Source organism: Crocuta crocuta, unplaced genomic scaffold (genome assembly GCF_008692635.1).
Source record: "Crocuta crocuta isolate KB4526 unplaced genomic scaffold, BGI_CrCroc_1.0 scaffold41, whole genome shotgun sequence".
Taxonomy (NCBI): domain Eukaryota; kingdom Metazoa; phylum Chordata; class Mammalia; order Carnivora; family Hyaenidae; genus Crocuta; species Crocuta crocuta.
In genome coordinates, this window is record NW_027529428.1 from 15,682,594 (window position 1) to 15,707,753 (window position 25,160).

At 44.3% G+C, this 25,160-nt stretch overlaps 1 protein-coding gene across 1 annotated transcript in view; it reads right to left on the reverse strand.

The window, feature by feature from the left end:
- Positions 1-25,160, reverse strand: part of GLIS3 (GLIS family zinc finger 3) — a 438,239-nt gene that overhangs the window by 368,949 nt on the left and 44,130 nt on the right.

The following is a 25,160-nucleotide window of genomic DNA, read 5'->3' on the forward strand; positions in this document are numbered from 1 at the left end:
TTACTGTCGAGTTAGACTCAAATTTAGAAGGAATGTTGGGGTTAGAAAATAATCAGTGTAACTAAAAGCAGAGGGTAAAAGTTTGATGAGGAAAAGGATATTTAAATAATCTCTGGGTATTTCCACATCAAAAACTTATTAGGGACACCTGGGTGGCTGGTTGGTTAAGCATCAGACTTTAGCTCAGGTCATGATCTTGTGGTTCACGAGTTCAAGCCTCACATCAGGCTCTGTGATGACAGCCCAGAGCCTGGAGCCTGGTTTGGATTCTGTGTCTCCCTCTCTCTCTCTGCCCCTCCTCCTCCTCTCTCTCTCTCTCAAAAATAAATACACACTTAAAAATTAAAAAAAAAACTTACTAGTCACTTACAAATCCCTGGATGCTTATTAATTAACTACACAGTGGAAAATCTGGTGCACACCCTAACTTGACCAGGTGACAGAAGTTAACGTCACTGGCACTGGACACATTGATGTCTCTGATTTGATGCCCGGAGGACACAGCCTCACACCTGAAGTCCTCCAGCCCAAAGCACACGGTCTCACTGTGAGCTGCATGGCCAACGGACTGAACAAATTCCTCACAGTGGAACGAAACTTCTCAGAGGCAGGTGCTCTTCAGAAATATCAACTCATCAAAGTGAAAAAAGGAGACTAACAGATGAGGCCTGGTTAAAGAAAACCAAGGAGATACAACCAAAACAATGTGTGAGTGTAGGTCAGATCCTAGAGCAAAAGGGGGAAAGGGGAAAAGGAGAAGGATTTTTTTTTCTTATTTTTTTTCCTAGAAAATATACTCCGATATATTTCAAGGGATTGGAATATGTCTGTAGCCACTTTCAAATGATCCAGGAAAAAAACAACACATGCCCATATAAAAAAATGCAGATATACATCAAAACTCAACATTTTTGAAGAGCAGAGAGAGATTGAACAGTAAGGTAAAAATGAGATACAACATTAACCCCGGGGGAATCTGGGTAAAGGGCAAATGGGAATTCTTTGGGTTACTCATAACTTCCCTGTAAGTTCCAAATTGTTTCAAATTTAACAGTTAACCAAAAATGCATAGGTAACAAATGAAAAATAAAATGTTTTATTTTTTATTTGGCATTTTCTTGGAACCCTAAAACACATGCAAATACATGTGTAATACAGCGTCCATGCATTATCCGGAAAAAGAATGTTCTCCTGTTCCCCTCAGATGAATGGAAATACAAAGATCAATTAGTGAGGCAAGAGACTTTGAAATTTCTCTAGATTTAATTCAGGTGCCTGACCTGCTTTTTTTTCCACAACTCCCCTTTGATATCAAAAAATGTCTGAAGACAAAGGACTACCGATGCACGGAACAGAAAAGCTAATACTTGCCTGTGGCTAACGTGCGATCGCACCATGCGGAAAAGGGGCAAAGATAACATGCAGAAATACCGAGGGGCAGGCGCGGTGGAGAAAACCACGGCCTGTACAGACAGTGAAGGAATAAAGAGGCCAAGGCACACGTGATGACAGAAACCAGACTCTCTGACGGGGTGGCGTCATCTGTCCTTAGGCAAGAAGAAGTCCCAGGGCTGGGAACCTTCTCTAGGAGCTCTGGAAAGGGACCCGAGGTCAGCCAGGCAAACCCCCGCCGTAAAGAGGAGGGGGCTGATAACCAGAGCGGGGCCGCGGCTCATCCCCAGCCTGACAAAACCAGACAAAAGCCCAGAGTCTCTCGGGCCACCACATCTCCGTTCTACGCACAGCAGTCCTCTTGAAACAAAGGTGACCCATCTGCACAGCAAGCCCGAGAGGACTTTATGCCACATACGCAGGAGACCAGCGTCGACCTTGCATGTGGGGCAAGGTCAGGACCAGATCAGCTGCCCACGGACAGAATCGGAAAGGGAAGGAGGGGGAACTCTCGTTCTTGGGACGATGGGGCTGGAGCTTTGCCACAGGCCCACAGGACCCCCCAGGTGTCTGTCATGCTGCCAGGGCTACCCTGAGGGCTCCCCCCACAACCTTCTCCACCCAGAGTCGGCGGGATGTGTGCAACACTGCTGTACAAGTGCTAGGCTCTCTGCCCACAGTGTGGACCAAAGCTTCTCCAGACCCTCCAGACCCTCATTCTCTCTCTTCCCCTGCTGCCACTCCCAAACCAAATACGATCCTGGCCACCCGGCATCTCCCACTTTCCACCCAGCGGAAAGGCAACCTCTCTCCTCATCACATTCCTCATGACTCACTTCTGGAAAGTCGCACCCTGACTCACCTTAGGACCTAGAGGATGGACACGCAGAAATGAGTTGCTTCGAAGGGCCCCCCCTATTCCCCCTTGTGTTCAACCTTTCCTTTTGTGAACCACTGAACACTCCTCACCCACAACAAACATAAACAGACCCGGCCAAGACTGTGCTTAACCCCATAGCGCTGAAGCTTGCCAAATGTTTCAAGTCACAGCCACTACCTAATGTCAAGTGCTTGCACAGATCACTAATTCGGGAGGCCAGTTTTGAGATGTGAGGGTCAAAGAACAGTAGTACTTTGGGGGAAAAGAAAAAACAGTATAAAGGCATCATCCAAGCCAAGTCCGGGCAGTACCAAGTTCAGAGGAATGTGTTATACTTTAACTACGTGCTAACAATTTGAGTTAAAAAAAAAAAAAAAAAAAAAAAACCTACAGTATATGTCTTGTAGCTTAACACATTGGCTTACCAAGTGCACATGTTTGAGATAAAAGACATCAAATTCATTTTGCTGTCAGTTAGATGGAAGACATGTAGTGTCCCGTTCCTTGGGCCACCGTGTTCATTCACAGGCTATTCCGAGAGGAAGGGGAATAACAGATTATGCCTCCGCTCTGTTTATCTCAGAGCCTTCAGGTTTACTCCTTTAAGTGCTGTGCCTTAGAAAATTAGGGGGAAAACACTTTTTTAGGTAGGCTGGGGATGTGGTTTTTTTTTTAAAAGAAAGAGAAAGATTACTTTTAAAGTACTTACATCTCCCACACCTACACTTCCCAAGAGGAATTCTTTTTAGATTTATGAACTTGCTCTGAGAAAATCTGGCCCCACTTTTAAATTTTGCAGATTAGGAAACAAAAAGACAGATGGGGAGGGGGTTAACATCTGCACCTCTTCTTCCTCTCCAACCCGGCACATCCCCACACCTCTCCAATGTGGAGAAAACTCAAGTCCTGGTCTCCTCTGCTTTGGGACTTTGGTAAAGTCATTTAACCTTATAGGGGAGACAGACAATGACAGACGACTTCTGGCTATCACTGCTTCCTGAGTTTACTGCCCATGAGTCACCACCCCCAGGTCAAAAGTTCATAAGCATGCGTCTCTCAATGACACAAGCAAATTGCCTCACACACTGACCATAAAGAGTCAAATTCCTCTAAAATCCTCAAGCCCACTGACTGTTCCTTTTAGAGACCCACCTTTACTTTCTCTAGTACCTGGGCCCCTTGTATTCCCATGGCTGATCTCACGGTTTCTTGATGAAAGAAGTTTGTTTTAATCAGCCCTTACAATACCCACAGGAACCTCTTGAACAGCTGCTTCTCACATGAGAACTTTCCATGAACGTGAGTAAATACGTTCACTGAAGAAGCCAGCCCAAAATTCCCCTAGGCTTCTAGCCAATATTTTTAAATTCTATCTATGTCCCAAAATTAAGATTTGGGGTTTGATTTTAATTTGCTTAAAATATTGATGCTTTTCTACATTTCCTGGTTATGTCTTAGGCAACAGCGCTAAGGATGCTTTATGATGGGCTTCCCCAGACAGTACAACTGCAAGTTTTACAAACTTTACATCCTGAGACCTGTTCTCTATAAATTCCTGATCCCATTTGTCAGACTGATCAGTAACCTCCACGGTGGAAACAAAACAAAGCAAAACAAGCGACAGATGAAGATGCCATTGAATCTCATAGCTTCTACGCTTCTACGACAAACAGCCAGAAAAAACCCACCCCGGTAAACTGCTTAGCTCACAACCAGACACACGTTCAATGTGCCATATGTTATTTATACCGAGGCAAGGAAAGTTTGCACCGTCACACAGAAGGGGCTCAGAGCAAACTACTTTGACTTGGAGCTCCTTGCGCTGATCAAAGCACATGCGACGCTGAGCCGAAACTAGTCCCAAACCCACAAGGCAAAAGGAGGGCACCAAGGTGACCTCAGAGATTTATTTCTAGTCCTAACATACATTCAGTCATGATTACAACCAAGTAATGAAAAGCATAGTACCAAACCATGAATTCGTCCCTTTTTCATCTGGCAACCGCACTAATAACAATTTCAAAAACCGTGCGAATGTTTATCGTCAAGATGTCGTGTAGGATGTGTTCATCACGCACCGTCCTCTTTACGAGGATTCTGGGAAAATCACTGTCTTGTGTCTCATTATTAGAAATAGCCCTGCTCACTATTTAACCTTGAGGGCACCATGATTCACACGGCTGATTATGTTTCCCTCCCTGTCCTGCCTCCAGGAAAACTCAGAACCCAATCTCTGACTCACCTCTAACAACCAGCACAGAGCCTTACGAGATGCATTTGGGGGTCCTACCTTAACCCTTTGCTTCATCTCACTTTCCCTTCTCCCCATTCCTCACTTACCTTTTTTGATTCCATCTTTTCCTATTGTTTAAATCTTCATAAGCTGCTTTTAACCATTTTTGAAACAAAGGAGATATTTCAAGCTATTTGCATTTACTGGTGCCAATGATGAACAGCAAATTCGTTCCTTCAGTGACTTGCATTTTTCAAACACTGAACACTGTCACTATACCAACACATAAAAGCATCCAAGCGCCCATGTAATGTTCTCTTACACATAGTTGCATGCCAAGAATTAGATCACAATTGTCACTCTGAGTTTCCTTATCATTACTCCAATATTTTTAAACCCTCACATTTACATAGATCGTCACAGTATTTTTCTAGTGAGCCTTTATCTCACATGATTTTCTCAACAACCATATGAGATAGTTACAGCACATACTATAATGACTATCTTCATGTTTACAGATGAGGAAAACAGAGAGGTTAAGTAGCTCGCCCACGTGGACAAAGTCAGTGAGTTAATAAAGCAAGACCACAGGGTTTTTTTTTTTTTTCCCTCCGAGCCTAGCATTTTTGCTCGTAACTATAAACTTTCGTCTCTTCTATAGTTTACTGTGAAATCCTGGCCTGGGATATATGACTCAGATGTTTTGTTTGGTTAGATTTGTAAGCGATATCAGCCTGTGCTGGTCAAAATCGCATCAATTACTCCCTGGCAATGGAACCTAGGCATGATGAGAACGAGACAGCCAAGGCTCTGGAAAATTTCTTAGCCATTAGAAAATGCATGAGTAATTTATTTCCTCCATTGGAATTCGGTGATGGCATTAAGAAAACTCATTCCTGCAACCTAGCAGGGAACATGAATGCTTTAATGTGGTCCGCTAACATAGTCACACAGAGTAAATCCGCCTCTTGAGTCACTAGAACTAGTAAAGCCGGGTAGTAGCGGGAGAGGAGATTTAGACAAGCCAGGCTGGACAGAAGAGCTCACTGCTTCTTGATGATGAGCTCACACTACTTCAACCACATCTAAGGGAAAGAATCATGAAGTTCACATCACGTTAATGTCCAAGTTACTGACATTGCTAATGTATGAGAAGGGTGAAATGTTGACAACTTGAACTCCTGGGACCTTGAACAAACCAGAGTCTATTCATCCTATGAGCCATCAGTTTGGGAAGTAAGGGAACACTGCATATGCAGTTTCTCTGAGTTTTAACTCTTCGGGGGAAATGAGGAAGGAGAAGGTCACACAGTTTTAAACTCCACATTCTATGACTGCCTGAATACCTATCAGCGCCACCTACCTGAAATAGTATCGTTTTACCAACTGGCCAGGATTTTAAAATATATTTGTATAATGTGTGGGTAACGGGTAATGTTCCAGCACATTTAAATCATTATTCTGGAATCTGACTATTTTCCTTTAATCAACTTCAAACATATACTGGTTTGAATTACTAATTCCTGACTCTGAGACGATGTATTCCTATCCGTGTCTTTTCCCAACAGATCATGCAATAGGTACTCAGGTTCATTCTGCTTACCAACATCCTGACAGTAAGGATGAATAAAGGTAAGTTGGACTCTTACTTGTTTATTTTTTATCTACGTATAGCATGAATGGTCCCCAACTAATCTATAAAATTCTATGGAGAAAGGATCATATATGTGTTTTTAACAATACAGGCCCAGGGCTTTGCATACAGTCATCAAGATAAATTTAAAAATTACCAACAGAGACAACAGGCAAAACTCAACCAAAAACAGTAGCTCTTCCCCAGAGGGAGCTATGCCTGGGCTCAAACTCTGTATCACAACCAGCCTGTGGCTCAGGGCGAGCGAATGGAAAGAAAGAGCTCAGCAAGGACAGGAGAGCAATATGGCTTTCCGCTTCTTTCTGAATTAGAACTTCATAGCATTACCTCAAAGTGTGGAAGTTAGCAAGGTATGAAGGAGAGAGCCAAGTGGACTTCTGGCTACTTCTTATCTGTATAACCTTGGGCAAGTTACTTAACTTTCCTGAACCTTGATTTCCTCCATTACAAAATGGGGCAGGAGGCACGGTATTTACCTCACAGAGTTGTTGATCAGGACTAAAAAGACAATGGGTGCCAAATGGCAGGCTTATTGCAAGACCTCAGTAAGTGGTGGCTTTTTTTATTAATGAGTTTGAAGTAAATTCCCAGAGTATCGNAGGAGGAGCTGATCCCGGACACACACACACACACACACAGATATGGTGAGAATAAGCATTAGGAGCATCCCTGGAAGAAAAACAAGTCCTACCACACAATTAGGAAGCCTGGCGTGGGGAGTGATCTGCGGAAAGACAGCCAGGAGCTCTGTCCCTTCTCTGTCCCTTCGCTCTGCTGATGAGGAGAGGTGCGGAAGGGGACGGTGAGCTCTACAATCTTGGGTATTCTTCTCTGAGGCAGGTGACCTTTCCTGCTCCCCGAAAGGGCTGAATTTGCCAGATTCCCAAGGATGGCTCTGGGTCATGTCATCTTACAAAGGAAAATAAAGCAGTTATGTTAGGCTCGCATAATGATAGTCTTACGTGGAAAGATGGGGATGAGCTACTGAAAGTTTGAAAGCAGGATGTGTGGAGGGGACGGTGACTCCCAGATTTTGCTGGCGCCTTTGGTATGCACCCCTGTTCTAGAGCATCGGCGAGGTATGGGGCGGATCAGCTTTGGGCACAAAGAAGATTCATAACTCTGCATGTGTGCTCTGGTGTTCCCATGTGAGTACCACACTACTGACGGAGATGGTCACTTGAACCAGCCACTGAAACACCTGAATAACATCTGAAAAAGCCAGCATCTCTAAGAGTCCATACTGATTTACAGCAGACAAAGGAAGATTCAGGAACTCAGGAATCTACAAAGTCTTGGCAGAAAGATACAAGCCTACCTGGAATGTCTACAAGATCCAAAGGTTCCAAGAAGACAGAAACTGACAGGTGTCACCGTGGGGAAAAAACCAAAGCCTGATCCCAGTGAAAGCTAAGCAATTCTAAATTCCCTTCGGGAGGAGAAAAAAGAGAGATGGGATGCAGATTGAACGGAGAGCCACACCACAGGTTAGGGGTCCTAGAGCCTCCTTCCTTTCCTCAAAGGTTGCCCCCGGGCCCCAGGGATATCAGCAGAGGGACGGTGACATCAGAATGTGTGGCACAACTGGACTGGGCCACATCGTTTGTTGGGATCAGTACAGGTTTAACTTAGAAAACCTCGGTGAGGCCCGTCTGTCATTCTTCCATCCGCAAGCCAGGAGGATTATTCTTCCTATTCTTACCAGGAACAGAAGGGGAGTGGGCAGGAGAATTACACAGTTTTAAAGTGACCAGAGCCTTGTATTGCCAGGGAACAGAAATAAAGAACATTTTCTGAAAGACAAAAGGCTGAATTAGAAATCGGTGGAGGGAAGTCTAAGGCGGCAATAAAAAGAAACGGGGAACCGCTCCCTGGGGAATTAGGGTAGACATTTGATTTTTTTTAATGCTGTGTTTTGAGGGCTGGTGGGACAGTCTAGGCAGAACAGAGCAGCTCGGGGCAGCAGGAGGGGCTGAGAAAGAGACGAAACTTGGTGGGGGGGGTGGGCAGGGTAGGCCGTGAGGATGCGAGACTCCTCAGTGTGGCCGAGCGCCAATTTCCATCACAGTAAACCTCAAAAAAAAAACCTGTACAAATATCTATTTTGTATACACAGACTCGCGGTCATGATGAGCGACATCACACGTGCTCACTGGCCGTCCGGTCTCCCCCAGTGCCTGCCATGTGCAGGGACATGGAGAGGGGGGAGCAGGGTCCCCCGGGTACCTTCCTGCAAGGTCCTCCCCAATCCCCCGCGTTGCCGCGCCTGCTGGCACAGGGCTTTCAGGTAAACACATCTTTGTTCTGAATCGTCTGGGAACACAACGATATGAAATGAAAAATGGCCAAACTCATGATGCTTTGCAACTACATACAGCCCGAATAGAGAAATGGCTGGTGCCATCTATTGTTGAAAACACAGAACTGAAAGACTCCTTGATAACTGACGGCCGGACAGGGAAGCTCTTACTCTGTTAGCGGCTCGAGGATGAGGTTCAAAACCCGCCTGCCCGGAGAGCCACATCAGGAAGAGTCCACGCTACCTTAAAACAACACAAACCCGCGGCGTACAGGCTTGAGAAGATCTTTAGCAACAACTGCCAGTTTCCGTGTTAAAAATCATCAGATGGCTTTATACAGACTGACAGAGGATGGGCCCCAAAGCAAGCTGTTAGATGTCAAAGACAAGGCCCCGAACGGTGCGTGTGCCGGGCTACTGTTCACTTTAAGGGAAGGGGACGTGCACGTGTGTGCCTAGGTCACCTCATCCCGGGTGCGCGAGACTACGGTGGCAGTGGCTGTCTTTGAGGGAGGCCTGACGGGGTGAAGCAGAACTGAAGGAAAAGATGTGCTTTTACAGAACATGCCTCGTGTGTAAATTTTTCCTCGTATACAGGGTATCTTTTCAAAAGATTAAAAAAAAAAAAAAAAACCTAAAAATAAGTAAATGATAACTCTGAAAATAATAAGAGTTGATATTAAGCTACTGTATGTAAAGAGGGCATTTCAAAAGAGATCTAAGCTAGGGAGGTTACCATGACCAGTCAGACCCCAGAGGTAAGGATCTGAGCGGAAGAGCACAAGCTGCTAGCGTGACAGGAAAGTTACAGTGGGCCTGGAAAGACTTTCTGGGAGGTAGGAGAAGCTGTCCAGAGCACAGGAGCACCCTTTACGCCCTGAAAAAGTGTCCTGAAGTGGGGACATTTCTGGTTCTTTGAATTTCTTAAGATGTGAAAACAATAAATTACCTGCAATTTTGTTAATATTTGTTTTTATTTTTTAATGTTTTATTTATTTCTGAGAGAGAGAGAGAGAGAGAGACAGTGTGAGCAGAGAGAGAGGGAGACACAGAATGGGAAGCAGGCTCCAGGCTCTGAGCTGTCAGCACAGAGCCCAACACAGGGCTCAAACCCACAAACTGAGATCATGACCCGAGCCGAAATCAGACACTTAACTGACTGAGCCACCCGGGTGCCCCTAACATTTGCTTTTTTTAAGAAGCGTTGATATGAATAAAAGTCCGTATCACAATAGTACTTCTTATTTCAAAGGAAAAGAAAGAAAACTCTAACACTCCTGAAGTTTTTTCAGCTATTTCCTAACGACACACGTGAGAGCGAGGTGGAAGTTTGTACTTGGGTACACAGCCTATCAAATGTCACCTCTCCTGAAAACTGGTTCTGGAGAATAATTTCTGTAAACTTACTTATTTCTTCATACTGTTCTCCTTAACTCGAGATAATACTGACATTTACACTGAAGGTGGAGTCTTGAAATTTATTCTGAATATTGCCCAACCGAGGTAATACCAGGAAGAAAGTAAATCCCTTGCTTTCTGAATCAGTTCTGCAAGAGCAGGAAGCGGGGACAGACAGGCCACAGTACAACAGTCCGAGGCACTCCTGGGAAAACGACCGCAGGACAGGCAGGCCGGCAAAGTGAACGCAGGGCAGGGCGGGCTGGCTGGGCCCTGCAGGTCCGAGCACCAAAACAGTGTCGCCGATCCAAAGACGTGTAGCTCACATTCTGAAATCTAACTTTTGAAAAAGAAAATCAATAAGGTATTATCAGATGAATCTCCACTGGCTGGAAAAGAAAGGGAAAGCAAGAAAGGGGTAGTTGGAGAGAAAGAAGCAAAGAAAGGGGGCTGGGATCCAAGAAATGCACGAGTCCCAAACCAGAAACAGTGCAGAGAGAACCGGACTTTGGGGGGTACGAGACCTGCCTGCCATGGGCTAGCGGGGGATGGGGCCCTGTTTACAGCCCTCCTCTGCAAGCATGCAGGTGCCCACCCTTCCGTGAAAGCTACACAAAGCAACAGGCATCTGCTGCCAGAGGCTCTGGTTTTATCGGCACCAATAGGGGACATCTTAAAAGAGAAACTGAGTCACATTGCCCGCTTGCCCTAGGATCCATGATGCTCCCCAAACCATCACAGAGCTGGCATCACCGCCATGTAACCCTCAGTCACAGACGCGGCCCAGGGCACCAGGTGAAGGCAGCCGCAAAACCACGGAAGCCTGAGTCAGGGAAGGAGAATGAGAGACAGAAAACGTACAAAAAACCAAAACTCCGTCCCATTCTACAGGAAACCACAAAATAGAATTCCAAACATATAAAAGGGTCTAATTCTGAGAAAGTCAAATCAACCATCCAGTTATGAATTCAGCCCAAATGAAAGTAATTTCATAGAAGAGTCAAAGTTTAAAACAAATAGGCTTAGGATGATTAAGGAGAAGAAAGAAGCAATATCCATCAAAAATACACAAGCTTTTATGGAAAAAAACAGCAGAATGAGAACAGGCAGACATTTTAAAAGGCAATTAAAAGTCTTGGATAGTAAAAGTATACTCACTGAACTGGAAAAATTCAACAGATGAGGTAAAATCTGTATCTAATACACCCCCAAACAACACTGAATTAGAAGACAATATACTAGCAGGTATTACTTTACTTCACCTACAAGGAAGAACAAGGGGAAACCCTATTTTTATTTAAAAAATTGAGATTAAAATATTCTAAAGGTAAAGAGGCTCCGTTACATGTCTAACAATTCTAGAAAAAAAAAGAATGGAGGGCATTAGAAAGATGTAATATTTGGAGAGATCATTCACAATTTCAGAAACAAATCCTGAGGGGGAATGCATGAATAGGACAAAGAAAGATAAATCCACACCTGTATCACACAGACACAAAATAGCAAAACATCAGAATAAAGCAAAACTCTTCAAGGAACAAGTTAGATGGTTAGCAAGCTTGAAACGCAGGATACAAGCCAACAATGCTAAAATCTTCCAAACACGGAGTTAAATGGCTGACAATCTAGAATTTTATGCCCTACTAAACTATCATTTAATCAGTCGGACAAAACTAGGTATTGTCAGACACTGAAAGATCAAGATTTTACCACTCAGAGACACTCCCAGGAAGTACTATTAAATGTAAACAGATGCTCCGGCTCACAGACCCTCACGGGAAATACTATTAAAGTATATACTGCAAAGGAACCTAACGGAAAGCATGGAATCTAGAACAGTGATATCCACCAGGCTGATGAAAGCCTTTGGTTGTCATCAGGCTCCTGTGAAAGCCCTTCCCTCTGGTCTGCAAGTTAATTTGCCCAAACAATACTTCTTTTTTTTCCTAGTTACCAGAAGTTAGGACGTTGAGACAATTTCTCTAAATCTTTAGCTTTTTTAAAAGATTGATATTAATTTGTTTTTTAACTCAGTTTTATATTTAAAAAAAAAAAAAGTTCAAAAATGAAACAAAGGAGGGGTGCCTGGATGGCTCAGTCACTTGTGGGTCTGACTCTTGATTTTGGCTCAGGTCATGGTCCCAGGGTGGTGGGATGGAGCCCCGAGTTGGGCTCCTCACCAAGCATGGAGCCTGCTTAGGATTCTCTCTCCCTCCCTCTGTGCCTCTCCCCCACTCATGCTTGCGCACGCTCTCTCTATCTTTCTAAAAATTAAAAAAAAAAAGTCTTTTTCAATTAAAAGAATTTTTTAACATAAAACAAAGGAGTCTGACTTTAGCACTATAATTTCTGAGGTCCCTGTCCTCACTCTGCCACAGCTGTGTGATTTTAAGCAATTAGATACCTTCTCTGGATCCCAATGTGTTAACTACAATATAGATAACAATCTCTAACTTATTTGGTTTGTTCAGGAGTTAAAATACAAGACAATTTCTGAATGTCACATAAGGATCAACAACAAGTAGAATCCTATAAAACAATAGCTACTATCATCAACATCAACAGAGGCTTCTGGAAGAAGCCATAATAAAGATGAAGATGCTGGAAGAGCTAGACAGGGCATCTAAAATTAAGAGACTATCTATATTACGCCTATATTCTTTTTTTTTTTTTCTTTGTCTCCAACTTCCATGTTTGAAGTCATGTTTAAACATCTCGCAGTGGGGCGCCTGGGTGATTCAGTCGGTCGAGCGTCTAACTTTCGGATCAGCTCATCATCTCACAGAGCAGGGGTTTGAGCCCCACAACAGGCTCTGTGCTGACGGCTCGGAGCCTGGAGCCAGCTTTGGATTCCGTGTCTCCCTCTCTCTCTCTGCTCCTCTCCCACTCTTACTCAGTCTCTCTCGCTCTCAAAAATAAACAGTAAAAAAAATGAAAAACAAAAAACATCTGGCACTAAGATGTCAGTAAGTGACAGGTTAAAATTACCCAGGACACTGTGACCGTACCAAAGAGCAGACTGTTGATCCTAACATACCTCAGTGCAATCAGTGTGTAAGCAAAATGCTTTTGTGTCTGGGACAATTTCTTTTCTACTCTCATCATCAAAACTCTGCTCCCAAGATCACCACATGACAGTAATGCCTCTATTGGCAAAAAAGGATGAGTCCCAATGCCCAGTTCCATGATTCTGGTATCACTGCACTGCTGACACGCTTTTCCAAAGAGAGCGCGTTCCCAAATTATCTTCAGCCTTTAGGACTGGGAGACAAGATGGCTCCCTGATCCTCTTGGTTACTTGGTTACTGTTTCTCTTGGGACGATCTCCAGTGAAATGCCCAGGAGTTTCAGCTAGCTGCCATTACCACAGCAACCCTGGATCAGGGCACTAGCCAGGTCTCCCCCAAAAAAGCTTGTGTTCACAGCAGGACGGACTCCTCCTGTTCAGGTGCTATCCCGGCTCGGCCCGTCTTCAGGAGTTCCAAACCTCCCACTCCCTCCAGCCCCGGCTGAGGGGAGCTCTGTTTCAGGACAGTGGAGCCCACGGAGCTTAGGCTATGCTCCAAGGGGCACTTCCAAAGACTCGCACTCCAAGCCTTCCTATGACTGCTAGAGTCCAGCTGCACAAACTAGAGGAGCCCTCAGTCTTCAAACTCAAAGACCTTTGACTAAGGTGACTCTCTGGAGCGTCACGTGGGTTTTCCTGTATTCTCACTGCTATTATTACCTCACAGACCCCCCTGGAGGGAAGTCTGTCTATGGAATGCCTCAGCCTTTCGTAGCCTTTCCGGTTCCTCACGACCCTTAAACCACTTGCTGGAAACCACTGTGACCCAAGATTAGTTAGAATGCTAGTGATTAGTTAGAGAGCTATCGTCACCCCCCCACCCCTCCTCTCCCCCCAACCGTTAAAGGTTAGAAGCAAGTGTGAGTCTAAAACCTGGGGAGCTCCTCGGTCAACCTTTTCAATCTCATCTATTCAATCTTTCAGAAGCAGAAATCCTGGTATAGCAGACATCACACCAGGCAGGGCATTTCAGGAGAGGCAGTGTGGTCTAGCGGAATAGATACGGTGCAAGAGATATAGTTGTTTGACTGCTGCATAGACCCACTATGTCACCTACAACATGGTTTTTCACTTCTCTGCATCTTGGTTTCCTCATGTGTAAAATCCGAATACAGCAGGATGTGCCTCAATGCACTGTCATGAGGATTACATAAGATAGCCTATGAAGCATGTGTAAGCAGAATACCTACTATATTGTGAGTGTTCAATTCCCATTAATCTTCTTATATTAACCCATTATTTATATGCCCATTCTTAATGCTGAGAGGTTAACTGGCTTGCTCAAGGTCATCCTACTATAAAGAGACCATGTCCAAATTAGAACATTGCTCCCTCTGACTTTTCCACCCCTGGTCCGAGCTCTTGGGCATGACACTCTTCACCCCCCACAAGGCTCTGCGAAGCTGGAATGACTGGCCATGCCCCTCCCTGGGGTCAGCGTGGTCCGCCTCAGCGAGGCGTGGAAAGCTGTACCCCATTGCACTTAATAAAAACATGACGAGGGGGCAGGGTTGGGGATGGCTCCTAAAATGTGGGCACAGGGAGAAGGCTGGCACATGTGTCACTGCTTAGGACTCAAATCGAAACTCTCATCAAGCTCCGCGTCGACCAACTTGATCTCGGTGATTCAGCCACGCTGGGCGTAAGCTCGGGACGGTTGTTGCAGTGACCCGGACCTTTTGGTCGGTGCCAAACAGAGCAGAAGAATTCATTCACCCCGTTACTCCTACTGGCTCTGGGCAAGCACCCTTCCTAACGGCCAACAGCCGTCCTGTCTGTACTGCTCGGAATCCAGGTCCTCTGTGAGTGCGAGGGGTGTGCCTGAATGCGTGTGCAGGTGTGTGAAAAGTGCACTCCAGCCCGGGGCACTGGAGTGTCCCCGCGGCTAGAAAAATCTGTCATCTCAGATGCAAACCAAGATCATTATCGCTTAATCACTTGGCTGTACTTGACCGTCAACAACGGCGCGGCTGTGCACTGGCGAAACCGGATTAAAGGGAAGCAAAGAAAGGAACAGAGGACTGAGAGGAGCTTTCTGGGCAGAGAGCATCCCGCATACTGATGAACCTCTTTTTCACATGGTGCCAACTGACAGAGACAACAATCACCCCTAAAGAGCAAAACCACTGTGTAAGAGAGATTTTGAGTGTTGCCCAAGCTGCGTACTGATTAACACTTTTGCACACAACACTCTCCACGCTTTTGCACACAACACTCTGCAAAGCTGCACCGTCATTGTTCCCAGTAAAACAAACCTTTGTTGACAACTGGAGACAAATGATCCTTGCTGACCAAGTTCACTGTTCTCACACAGCTTAATAGCTGGAGCGCTGCTCCCTGGCCGCAGCCAGGAAAACCTGACGTGGTTGTCAGGAGAGAGAGAGAGAGAGAGAGAGAGAAGGAGAGAGAGAGAGAAAGAGGGGCGAGAAAGGGAGAGAGAGACTGAGAATAGAAAGCAAAAAACAAAAACTAGAGAGAAAAGAAAACCTTTTGTTTTGAAGGTGAGAAGGAGGCTGAATGACCTCATGTGCTAAACATGCCTGTGGTTTTACATCACCACGTCTCCTTCGCTTATTAAAGCTGTGAGTTTTTAAAAAGTTCCTGCTCCAACTGAACAATTTATAATATTAAGAATTCCCACTTTTACCAAGTATTTCCCTTTCCACATGGGTTGGGATGTGACAGACTGGATATTTGTTTTCGTGTTTAAACAGTTTTTTGTTACAGTTATTTGCAAATATTGGCTGTAGCACCAGACTGTGGAAGCACATACCTCATTTTAAGAAAACCTAGGTGGAAAAACATCTGAAATTTCAGGCATAACAGCCTAATTTCCACCCCATGATCAAAAAACATTCACTTCAGGGTTACGTCCAATGACAAGTTTCCCACGGCATTTCATTTACTCACAAATATTATTGAGCCCTGCTATGTGTGCTGTCTTATGCAGAATGAAATTCAATTTACTCAATTTTTTTTTTACATCCTAGTTTGGAGGGAGCTGCAGTTTAAGCTCTTATATAAGACAATGTAAACGTAACATAAGAAATCCTTCCAGGGAGCCTGGGTGGCTCAGTCAGTGTGTGCCCGACTTCGGCTAAGGTCATGATCTTGCGGTTCGTGAGTTTGAGCCCCGCATCAGGCTCTGTGCAGACAGCTCAGAGCCTGGAGCTGCTTCAGATTGTGTGTGTCCCTCTCTCTGCCCCTCCCCTGCTCTCACTCTCTCTCTGTCTCTCTCTCTCTCTGCCTCTCTCTCTCTCTCAAAAATAAACATAAAAAAATTTTTAATAAAAAGAAAAAAGAAAAGAAATCCTTCTATCAGAGGCCATCTGAAGCTCTAAACAGCAGTGGCTTTTCTTTCTTTTCTTTATAAATAACAATTCATTAACAATATTTTTTGAGACCAGGATTCCCTGGAGAGAGGACCTGCCATCACCTCTAGTAAGAGTCATTTCCAGTCCCATTAAGTCTAGGGACTCCTTCACCCAGCATAACCTCATGAGGCACAAGCAGCCACATCCACATTTACTGAACCATGTGAAAATTGTGGAGATGTTTTAGAAAGCGATTTGACAAAAAGGATAAAGCCTCAGCAAGATATTCGTTTCCTGCACTCATCCTATTTAAAAACAATTCTACGGAAATAGTCCAAACTCAGGGGAAAAGATGTATTATGCAGAGATGTTTGCAGATTATTTGTAAGAGCAAAGATGCCCTTTGAAATAACCTAAATACCTAACACAAGGTGTGGTGAGGTACAGCCTCTGGGTGGAATATTACACGGTCATAAAAATTATGAAATACAAAGCATGACTAACCACTCAGGGCAACATTAAAAAGACAAAGAAAAAAAAAACAAAAACAAACGACAAACAGAATATAGCACCAAGTCTATACCATGACTACAGTTATTTTAAAAGTAAGTACGCAAAACAAACCTAGAAAACACAAATAGTTTCAAGTGACAGCCAGAAGACACTTCTCCATCAGGCTCATTGGTAAACCCTGAGGCAGAGCTGTAAACCTCTATGTGGGATCTTTCTCAGTCTGGATTATTTTTCAAACCACAAGTGCAGTTATTTTCATGCAGCAGTTTCATTACCAAATTCTGTTACCCTTTTTATCCCCAATTTCATAAAGGTGACTTTTTAACCTGGCTTATCAATCTGTCGATTCTCCTGACTTGACTGACCCTCTTGTAAGAGATGTCTTTTGTTTTGCAATTTTTTTTTCACTGTTTCCCTTGAGATTAAATTAAGAGAGTAACAACTGACAGGTTCACTTCTCTCTTCCTGTTTTTGGAAACACTAGAAGCATATTTTCTCTTTTCTAGTCCTCTGCCACTCCAGCGCCATGGTGTGGTTTTCAATAACTTCCCCTTCCTTCATTCATGTCCTAGCCCAGCAGGCTTCACACGGGAAGCCTGGGGCTCTCACGCGCTCTCTTTAGTCTACCTTTGACCAGTTATTGTCCAGAATTTCTACCTGAGAACGCTCCAGAAAAATATTCCCCAGAACTTCCTGTTGCCGCCCTGTCTTATTTCCACGGCCCTGAGCACAGTGTCAGAGCCTGGGGAAAGGACCTGGGGACTTCTCAGCCCGCTGATTCCCCCACATAGCTTTGCAAGAGCCAAGGTGACACACGGTGGCTACAGGAAGACCATCCCAACCTCAGCCAGCATGGAACTGACACACGAGGAGATAGAACTGTCACTTTCCTAGGACACGGAGTAGGAATGTGAATATTCTCCTTCCGATCTGAGAATGAGAGAGCCTGTTCACAAGAAAGAAGATGTTAACCATCCCCCCCAACATTCTAACTGCCTTCCTGAAATACACCTAGAGCTACCAGTTTACAGTAAAAAACCAGCACCGAATACTCCCCCATCCTACAGTGCTACCTGAACTCAGAAGGCCTCTAAGAAACCACCAAGGAGACCTTAACCGTTTGTGGGCAGCATGATAATCGTGCAGCCCGTGTTCTCAGTTCCTGGTTAACAGGAAAATGGACAACTTCCCGAATGAGTGTTCTCCCTGTGTGCCATCTCTGGGGAGTCCGGCGCTCCTACCCGCTGTATTGTGTGGCCGCCTGACGTCTTTCTTCCAGAGTCGGCTTTCTTTAATTAAACCCTTAAGAACTCATGCCCCAAAACATTCTGTGAGTCAGGCTTTCCCCGGGGTTCAGAGGTTTGAAGTGACCAGCAGAGAGACGCACTGTAAGTATTGTAATGAGTGTAGCTTCTGCTGCGAATTCTTCCCCATGAGGAAGCCAGTTCAAAACAAATTATTAGACTGTTGTTCTCTGTGACCATAGAGTCGCAGCCTCTTTCCCTTGAAGTTCTCACACTTCTGCATTCCCGTGCAGAGCTAGCTCATGGGCTGCGTGTCATTCCTCGGGGGCTGGGAGCCAACCCAAGTACTTTCCACCACCAACAACGAGAAAACATCTGGGACAGCCCTCCCAACAAACGACAGTCACTGAGACCTGGGTCCAAGGTTGGGAAACGTCTCACTCGTGCTATCTTCCCTTAGCTAAACAGAAGGCCTGGGGTTTGGGATCCATGAGAATCTGATAATTATTAGGTTCCATCCTTTCCTTTTCACACAGCGTTACCAAAAAAATACTCTAAAGGTCTTTTTTTATGGCTACGACCTGTTTCTCTTATTACATTATATCTAGGATATGAAATAGGTGTTCACTTGACTATACCAACAGCTGATTAAAAAGTACTGAGAGGCTATCCACAATACAGTGAAAAGGAGGTGAAGTAAAAAAAAAAAAAAAAAAGAGAGAGAGAGACAGAGAGAGAACCATGGCAATGAGGACCGCCGCCACAATCACTAGATTTCAGGAGTGTCAGCAAAGGGTGTCACGAGTCTCCGAACACTGAATCACAAGAACCCTACCCCTATCAAGTGTGAGACGCCCTGCCTCCCTCATTTGCATTATATGATTCTCTAGGTAACTTTTTTTTTAACTTTTTTTTCATGCTGAATTATGTCTATAACCATTTAACTTTGACCATTTTTGCTAATCCAATTATAATTGATAGACAAAATTATAATATGTCAGCGGTGGACATAAGTTTTATCTTTTTTATGATTATTTCATCTGAAGCATCACTTTGACCCTCTGTTCCTAAGGTTTTCCCTCCAGAATTTTTTTTTAAAAAATAGTAAGGAGGAACTTGGGTGGCTCAGTCAGTTAAGCATCCAACTCTAGATCTTGGCTCAGGTCATGAACTCACAGTACTGAGATCAAGCCCTGCACTGGGCTCCATACTGAGCATGGAGCCTGCTTAGGATTCTCTCTCTCTCTCTCTCTCTCTCTCTCTGCCCTCCCCTGCTTACATGATTGCCCGTGCTCTCTCTCTCTCTCAAAAAAAAAATGGCAATAATCATACACAAGATTGTAAGATGGCATTAATATCACAGCACTAATAGGTAACTGTATCTTCTTCATACAATCAGAATGCATTAGCCTTATAATCAGAGTAAAGCAAAAAGGTTTGTAAAGATGCAAAACACAAGTGGGAATCCTAAAGGGAATAAAACAACTGTCGAAATCATATAGCCCTGGTTCATCAAATTTCACTACAAGAAATATTCAAATAAAAACAATGACGTGGTCGGGGGAAGAGACCTTGGGCCACTCTAAAGAAAAGAATATGTCTATGTGTGTATATATATGTTTTAAACTAGATTTTTACTGAAATTCATCTTAACAGGCATTTTTGTCCTTTTCTTTCAAAATACGGATTTCACACAAACTCTCTTCCACCAGAGGAAAATCCCCCTTCGTAATTGTGATCTCACCAGAGCTTGCATTTTGTGCAACTCCAGAGCCTGAAGGTGCACACCACTCAAGACCCGCAGCAGCATGGTGGGCTAAGTGGGCGAGGCAGGGACAGCAGAGACTCCCGACAGGCAAAGGGAAATGAGCTCCAAGCCCAAGGAAAAAGACGGTGGTGTGTCCCAAAGCAGTTCACCATCCATTTTTTTCACAAGACTTATGTCTTATGTTTAAAATGCAAGGCAATGTTGCGTTACACTCATAATATGGCTACATTTGCTTTAATATAAAAATAATACAGCTGTTCTTCTGAGTCTTAGAGTGGAAGTATCGCATATTTGTCTTGGGGCTCTGGGTCCACAGAAATGCCAACGAACCAACAGAGGTCCCCCAAGGGTGTGAGCAGGAGGGAAGGTCAGTTTGCTCCTGGGGATGCAAGCTCATCCGTCATGGCCCCCGGAAACGGCTTCTGAACTGGTCAGCCTCAGGAGCACGGCATCTCTGAGTCCCTGCTCGGACGCGCGCTGGCTTTCACCACGCTCATTCTAGGGCATCTCTAAGACGTAAACAAAAACGTGTACCAACCAAGCTATAGGAAACCTGCTCAGGCTTGGCCACTGTCCAGAAAATCCTATACCTGTTGCTCAACACCGCTCTTTCTAAAGAACACTTCTCTTTATTGAGAGCTCCGCAGGAATTGGTCTGCTCCCTTTGAGGGGAAATCAAACACACAGTGGCATTCCAAAGCCCCGCACTCGACAAAACGCTCTGATTCCAGCTACTTACTGGGCCTGACCAGCACACAGCATGGACCCGCCTGGCCGATGGTGGCCATCTGACAGCTTCCCTGTCTTTAGTGGGATCCAACACGCAGAGATGACGTGCTCCTGTCCTCACCGGGGGCTCTCTCGAGCCCTGCACCCGCCAAAAGCATTGTCGCAGCCACACACAGCTCTTGGACACAGACCCCATGGCCAGTGTGACTGCAGAGGCGCGGTACAAAGTCCACACCAACACTGAAGACTTAGCACACGAGAAAGGTAAAGCAGCTCAATAAGCTGTTTACATTGATTATACGTTAAAGTAGTATTTTAGATATGATGTGTTACATAAAACACTATTAAAATTAATGCCACTTGTTTTCACTTTTTTTAACGCGGCCACTAAAACACTTTTAATTACACGTGTAGCTCCTGTGTGTGGCTTATGTTGTGTTTCTACTAGGCAACGCTGCCCTTGAAAAGCCACGTATAGAAAAGCCCACTTTGCATACACACCAATGACAGTGCGCTTCAGACAAACTACCACGGCTGACCCTGCAGCCGCTTGGTCCCGCCTTAGAGATTTCAGGCCTTCAGTCTTCAAGACTTTCTGTCTTCAAGGCCTTCCATCTCCACGAATTCTTTCTTGAAAACAAATAACCCAAAGGACACTGAAACTTGAATCCATTCTCAGTAGCAAACCCATTTAATCATCAGAAGGAACTTAGCAAACTGATATGAGAGTCAGATCTCATTGAACCTGTGACAGCACAGAGCACAGGAAGGAGTCAGAAGTAGTCAGAAATGATCAGCCAGGAGCGACTGAGGCGAAAAGGTATCAAAAACTCAACTTCCCCTTCTGCCAAGTGATCTCAGCAGACAGAACCCTGACATTCTGACTTTTAAGTTACACTTGTCAGACTGTGCTTGGCACTTAATCCAATGGTCTCTAAAAACCTAGGTTGTCTACGGATGTATGTGAGTGCCTGTGTGTGTGTGTATGTGTGTGTGTTATTTACACACTGTGTCTTAGACACATGTTCATGTTCACACACGCGTGTGCGTGTGCGCGCGCACACACACCCACACTATTGTCATAGATCTATACATACAGTACTGACACCCTTCATAGCTGATTCGAAATTATAGATGGGAAATCTACACTTTGTAATTTGTCTTTCTTTCCACTTAATGCTTTTAGAATAAACAGCGCATGACATGATGGTTCTATCACTCTGGGATAATCCAACCTAGACACTGGAAGACAGAATTGGTCATCATTTTTAGATATGCGAAGGGCTATCACAGAGGGCCTGACCATCACAGTAGACTGCTAAGGGAAATCATAAATGCCTCCCTGGCAGTTTTCTTAAACTAGGGATGGATCTGTCTGGGAGGGATGATGTATAATCCACGCTGGAGGAGACACGCAGAATACAAGTTTCTAACTACCACACGATTTTACCTGCATTAGGAAGTAAATCAGAATCCTCACCAAACCCACCTGATATGAGGAGAGTTCTTCTGTGAGGCAACATTTAGAAAAGGATTTTGAAGACAGGAAGTTGGTCTATCTGACTATCTACTTTTTTGTAATCCAAAGAAGTAGATTTGTTTCCTTGGCTGAGAACACCTGGTAGTTCCCTGCTTACTCTTGGTGTCTGTCTGTCTGTGTCTGTCTGTCTGTCTGTCTGTCTCTCTCTCTCTCTCTCTCTCTCTCACACACACACACACACACACACACACACACACACACACACTAGAACTTCTTGTCCTAAATTCTAGCCATGTTTCTAGCCCCAACTAGCATTCTAAGCCATCCATAAAGCTTTCTGGACCGCCTCAACCCACAGGCACTGTGGACTTCTTCAGTGGTTACAAACCGCGGTAGGTTACAGTGCAGCTCAGTCTCTCTAAACCATCTCGTCGCCATGACTGGTGTCCTCCATTCCTTCCCTAAGCATAATGACTGCTGGCCATGGAACAGTGAATGCTCTGGCCAGGAACCTACCTTCTAATATACCAGTCTACTTTAGTTCCCACCAGTGGTGCTGGATATTTACCAAGAGTCATTATGTTTGTTACCAAACCCATTTATGACAGACATGTTTATGACTTTTATGTGGTTATATTTACATAATTTAATTAAAGGTTATATAAAATGAGTAGAAAAAAGAAGGCAGGTTGTTTCTCCATGAAACATTGGAAAGAGTCCAAAAAAAGGGTGACTACTTTTTAAAAACTGCTGCTAGGGGTGCCTGAGTGGCTCAATCAATTGAGCGTCCAATTTTGGCTCAGGTCATGATCTCACTGCTTGTGAGTTTGAGCCTCACATTGGGCTCTGTGCTGAATGCTCAGAGCCTGGAGCCTGCCTCGGATTCTGTGTCTCCCTCTCTCTCTCTGCCCCTCTCCAGCTTGCTGTCTCTCTCTCTCTCTCTCAAAAATAAACAAACATTAAAAAATATGTAAACATTAAAACAAAATAAAAATTAAATAATAACTGCTGCTAACAGGTGTGAGGTATGTATCTGCCAAAGATCTTAGGTGGGAGTTTGAAAATCTACAATGGGTCTATACTCAAGATTGCTTCACAAATGTTTCTACGTTCTCACCACGCATTAAAGAAATCAATACTTTTAAATTACAGAAGAGTTACGCAAGACAGATGACTGAAGTGGACTCCCAAGAAGACGACCCTTAATCACAGAAAAGACCTTGGTCCCACATCAAAAGACTGACCAATAAATATGCACTTAAATACTTCAGGCCATTCTAACATGTTGAAGATATGTATATATAGCAACTTTAGAATTTCTCACTTGAACCAATTTTTTTAATTATCTAAACAATTACTAGTCCAAATCATGCTGGGTGACAGGAATTCTAATGCTTGGTAGGTATGTGACCTCAGATCCCACAGCACTGTCCTCTCGCTCCAAGAACAGATCATCGTGGCCTACAACCTAAGCATTCCACCCAGTATTACATGCTGCACAAAAGCAAGAAGCCACATTTGTTTAAGAAATCAGAAGACCAAAATTCTGGTCAGAATTTACCACTTTCCAGCTTTTGACGTTAAGCAATTTTCAGGTTCTGTATCTATAATAAAGAACCACAAAATCACCCCCAGTAACTTCATAGTGTGTTTATAGGAAATAAGATAGACTATTTTGTAAAGGCGCTTTGGCAAGTACACAGAGCTATGTACACGCAAGGGTGTGATGGTGGAATGTGAGCATTTTTTCCTAAGTGAAGAAATGAATACAAAGGGGAAGAAGAATGGAAATGAAGGAGTAACACTATAAGACCCTAATGACATGGAGAAAGGGATGTTTGGCCAGGGGGAAAGGGAAATTAACAGAATGTGCAAATGCAACCCAAATGGGCTGTTAGTCTTTCCCCAAACGCATGGCCATTTGCTGCCAAAGTGGTCTTCTTTAAACACAGTTCAAATCATGGCATTTCCGCCAACACAGTAAAGACTGCATTTAAGGACACGGAGGTGTAGCCTCAGAGCTGAACGCTTCCACACCCCCAGGCTCCGCCCCTGCCACTACCATGTCCTGGAAGGGACTTCTGCCACAAATCCATCCCTGGAATGAAAAGTTCAACACCCTTCACCTCTTCCATTTCTGCAGTTCCTCTGGACTCTCACAGTACTTGATATTTCTTATTACAGACCAAATTCTGCTCTATGTTATAGGGAACGGTTTCCTGCTCGTTAACTGCCTTGGGGACAGAGACCTTCCTTTTCGTCTCTAAGTCACCACAGACTATCTGTCCACGTGGCCTATACTGAGCAGTGCAGGCCTGAATGAGAGTTCCCACTATTAGAGAAGTTAAAGCCCAAATGTTCTGTTCATTCTTGTATCTTCTATTCCTTACTCTGCCATTTATTTTTCCTCTTTCAGTCCGACTAGCAACCTACATAAAGAATAATCAGGTTGTGTTTCTTCCTCTCCTGTTAGAAAAAGACAAACCCCACTGCAAGTAGGAGCCCATTTAATACCGGAGTCCAATAAGTAAGACACCTCTTAAAATGCTGCTTCCAATTTAAATGGTTAATAATGCTTTTGCTGATCACCCTTTGAAGCGCTTCCAGGCGCATGTAAACCAATATATATGAAGTCAGTCACTGCCGACGAGAAGAAATAGGCCATCCTATGTTCCCACTTGGGCAGATACAAAGTGGGCCTTTCCAGATCTTATTAAAAATAAAATATTTCTGGGGCACCTGGGTGGCTTAGTCGGTTAAGCGTCTGACTTTCGCTTAGGTCATGATCTCGCGGTTCGTGGGTTTGAGCCCCGCGTCGGGCTCTGTGCTGACTGCCGGCTCAGAGCCTGGAGCCTGTTTCAGCCTGTGACTCCCTCTCTCTCTGACCCTCCCCTGCTCACGCTGTCTCTCTGTCTCTCCTAGAAATAAATAAAACATTAAAAAAAAAATATTTCCATAGTGACTGGATGGCTCAGTTGGTTAAGCGACTGACTTTGGCTCAAGTCATGATCTCATACTTCATGAGTTCGAGCCCCATGTTGGGCTCTGTGCTGACAGCTCAGAGCCTGGAGCCTGCTTCAGATTCTGTGTCTCCTGCTCTCTCTGCCTCTCTCCTACTTATATTCTGTATCTCTGTCTCTGTCTCTCTCTTTCTCTCCCTCTCTCAAAAATAAATAAATTTTAAAAAAC